This window comes from Etheostoma spectabile, chromosome 6, assembly GCF_008692095.1.
Source record: "Etheostoma spectabile isolate EspeVRDwgs_2016 chromosome 6, UIUC_Espe_1.0, whole genome shotgun sequence".
NCBI lineage: Eukaryota > Metazoa > Chordata > Actinopteri > Perciformes > Percidae > Etheostoma > Etheostoma spectabile.
In genome coordinates, this window is record NC_045738.1 from 26,036,781 (window position 1) to 26,040,731 (window position 3,951).

General features: G+C 43.3%; 1 long non-coding RNA gene across 1 annotated transcript in view; it reads right to left on the reverse strand.

The window, feature by feature from the left end:
* The window catches only part of LOC116690626 (uncharacterized), an 18,191-nt gene extending 15,976 nt beyond the window's left edge, over positions 1-2,215 (reverse strand). Inside the window, exon 1 of the long non-coding RNA XR_004332314.1 lies at positions 2,139-2,215. This is a non-coding gene — a long non-coding RNA (uncharacterized LOC116690626). The remainder of the gene's footprint in view (positions 1-2,138) is intronic.
* Between the last annotated feature and the right edge of the window lie 1,736 nt (positions 2,216-3,951).

Genomic DNA, 3,951 nt, shown 5'->3' on the forward strand with positions numbered 1-3,951 from the left:
CCGTTGTATATCCTGCACTTACTGCTATTGGACTTCTGGTTAGACCCAAACTGCATTTCTTTGCCTTGTACCTGTGTAATGACAAAGTTGAATCTAATCTAATCTAATACTGAGAAATCCAGAGGGTTGTGTGGAGCTGAGAATCTTAATTAGCTGTGTAGCAACTCATTTGGCAATGGCTTGAATGTAATGGACGTTCTTTAATATGAAAAAGTCACGCACTAAAGCTTTAAATTTGTTCTATAAGTGCGGCTGCGGCTCGGGTGGTAGACCGGTTGCCTACCAGGGCGTGGTTTGATCCCCGGCCCTCAGGCCCCAGTCAAAGTGGCCCTGGGCAAGACCCAGAACTCCTCCAGATTCTGCTCCATCGGCGTGTGAATGCTTCTCTGATGAGCACGTTGTGCAGCAGCCTCGGCCACAGTGTGTGAGTGTGTGTGAATGGTGAGTGGTTTGCAACCATTGGTTCCTGTGATGTAAAGTAGAGTAGTTGTTAATATTAGGAAAGCGCTACATGAATACAGTCCATTATTACATTTACATTTTAAGTTAATCTAATCAGTAAACCAGATTTTTGTGAGCCCATTACCTAAGTGGGAAGAATAACGGCAGCAGAGATTCAGATTGTGAGGGGGTTTGAAAGGGAAAATGTAATATTGTAGTGTCTAGACACATTCATTTGTCTGAAGTTAAAATGTATATTCTGCAAAAGACCTAATAGGCAACTTGAATATTAATAGTTCTCCCCACTTTTGGTTGAATACTATACAAGTTATTCATTATCCCATAACAAAATGCCATTTTCCATTTATTTTAGCTTTAATTATCCTTTTGACTTCAGCTTTACGCTATTTAGTATCCACAATATGGGTACAATGATGATTTTGTAAACATCAAAATTAAAAAAGCAGGACTTCATAATAATAATTCAACTGAACAAAATGGAATCATGTTACCAATGCTTAAAGTTTCCCACAAATTTAAGTTTACGGAAAATAACAGTTTTTTTCTTTCTGAGTTGTGTTAAAACTTATGTGAATGAGTCACTTTTACTTCTTGGGATGTTTAAGTTATGTGAAACTACTTCTTTTTATTAAGTTAAGTAGTACTTTAACAACAGTTCCCCATTGCTCGTTGACATTGAGTGAGAAAAGACAAACCCATCTGCTGGGTTGTGTAGGCTACTGCATTTTTTTTTTTTAAATATGATCTTTTTGGGCATTTCTTTAGGCCTTTATTTGAACAGGACAGCTTAAATATACAAAGGGAGAGATGACACGTAGCTAAGGCCACTGCGTTGAGGAGTAGACCTCGACATATGGGCGCCAGTTCTACCAGGAGAGCAATCCAGGCGCTCAGGCGACTTTTTGACAGAAAGGATGTTCACATGTGCAGCCTATCTAGACTTATGTAGTTTCTGTTACGCAAAACGTGGGTAAAGAAAACAATTTTGTCTGTAGGACCCTCCCCAATTTAGTTCCTCATGACCCAACTTTTAGTGCATGTGCATCACGTCTGCAAAGCAGCCAGCAGAAATAATTTGATCTGGATGCAGGAGGCAGCACACAGGGACAGGAGAATTTCCCTCTTGGCAATCCCAACTCATTTCAAAGTAATGCATTCAAAGAAAGCACAATATGATTTGTGGAACTGTTTACTCCAAAATTACGAAATGCGTCGAGTAAGAGGTGCAAGTTTGGAAAAGATACAAGAACGTATTTTCACTGTTATTCCTTGAAAATGTCAGAGTGTAGAGAAAATAGCTCTTAAAAGGTTAGGTTGTATTCAGCATAGGGCATGGCTACATTTTTACAAAGGTCAAACACTTGCATTATGAAGTAACATGATTCCTACAATGAAGGTACATTGATGTTAAAATGGACACAAAGTTGGGATGGAACAGTCCAAGTGGAAAAAATCTGAATTGTTCCGTCCGCTAGTCACGGTCCGGGGCATGGATGTTTTACTCGGCTCATATTCAGATTTCAGTCAAAATGGCTTGCTTGAAAAAAAATAAAAAATAAAAAGGAATTGGGAGGAAAAACCCTCGCCCCGTGGGGAAACTGCAGTTGGCAAGGATGAGGAGCCATATGCAGCTGTCAGTCAGTATCAGGGATAGGGGACAGATCTCAGGCACGGACTGGAGTACGTGGTAAAGAATCTGATTTTATTAAATCTGTGAGTGTGGGCTGGCAGTGGGGGTGCTGGGTTCAAAGATTCATTCATTCATTCATTCATTCATCGAGATTAAAAATCTCTTTTACAAGAGTTTCCTGGAAAGTGACAGCAGCACAGATTGAAATAGATACTTCCAGGTAAATACATACACACACTTTCACTCATCATATTTAAACAACAATGTCATCATGAAAACATGGGTCCTAAATCAATTTAAAAATAATGACATGCAGACCGACTTTCTGCTAGGTGGAAGAGGTACTGGGTCAGAAGATGGCTTGGATGAAGGTGTGCTGGGTCAGAAGATGGCTTGGATGAAGGGGTGCTGGGTCAGAAGATGGCTGGGATGAAGGGGTGCTGGGTCGGAAGATGGCTGGGCTGAAGGGGTGCTGAGTCGGAAGATGGCTTGGATGAAGGGGTGCTGGGTCAGAAGATGGCTGGGATGAAGGGGTGCTGAGTCGGAAGATGGCTGGAATGAAGGGGTAGTGGGTCGGAAGATGGCTGGGATGAAGGGGTGCTGGGTCGGCAGATGGCTGGGATGAAGGCGTGCTGGGTCGGAAGATGGCTGGGATGAAGGGTTGCTGGGTCGGGAGATGGCTGGGATGAAGGGGTGCTGGGTCAGAAGATGGCTGGGATGAAGGGGTGCTGGGTCAGAAGATGGCTAAAGTGAAGGGGTACTGGGTCAGAAGATGGGTGAGATGAAGGGGTGCTGGGTAGAAAGATGGCTGGGATGAAGGGGTACTGGGTAGGAAGATGGCTGGGATGAAGGGGGACTGGGTCTGAAGATGGCTGGGCTGAAGGGGTGCTGGGGTTGAAGAATGCTGGGCTGGCAGAGGAGGCTGTTAGAATGGCCGCATAGTGGTGTAATGGTCCCCCATACTGTTGGTGTAAGGTGAACTGTTACAGTGGCTGGATATTTTCAGCAGGAGACTTGAGGTAGAGGTACAGGGCAGATCAACCGGTGAATATTTCACTGAAAATGAACACAAAAATGGAAGCCATGATCGTGAGCTCCACGGGGCAGCATGTGGTCCTGACAGCAGCAACGCTAGATGGAAACTGGCAGCCTTTCATAGTCTGACAGTAGGTAATTCTAGGACAGAAATCTTCCAGTTAGTAACGCCAGGAAACGGAGCAGACAGGTCAGTACACAAACACAAACTAGACTGGATACAAATATCTAAAAGCTGGTTAATATGCATACTTGGTGGTAAGCAACAATCCAGCAGGGAGAGGAAAGTCAGGCTGGTCCATGAAGGCAGTTGATGGACCAGGATAAGTAGCAGGTGCGCTGATTGGGATTGGTGCCAGGTGTGAGGAGAGTCAAGATAATGTATATTATTTACTAAATGTGTCGTTGCCTATATATTCTAAATGTATGTTAGATTTAAATGAAAATCAAGCCGTCATTAAAAGTAATTACACAAATAGACAAAGTTTTCCATTAAAAGCCTGATGTGTATTTGAGCAATTTATGTCGGCAGACGGTGTTTTCCCTCTTGTTGCTTCAACAGAACATCCACCTAAATCCAACACGCTCAGTTTGACAAAGATGAGGGGTTATCAAGGAAAACGTCCGTTTGCCTCATCTTTGTGAAAGGGGGGTTAGTCTGTCCGTAGCTTTTGTCCTCTGCTCTCTGGTACAGCTTTGATGGTGAGGAGGATAAAGAGTGGCTTTTAAAGCTACCATCAGGGGGCAGAGAAAAAAAATCTATGGTGGGTCAGCTTGTCAGAGGTAACCTATTGGGATTTCAAATGCGCTGCAATAGAGTAAAG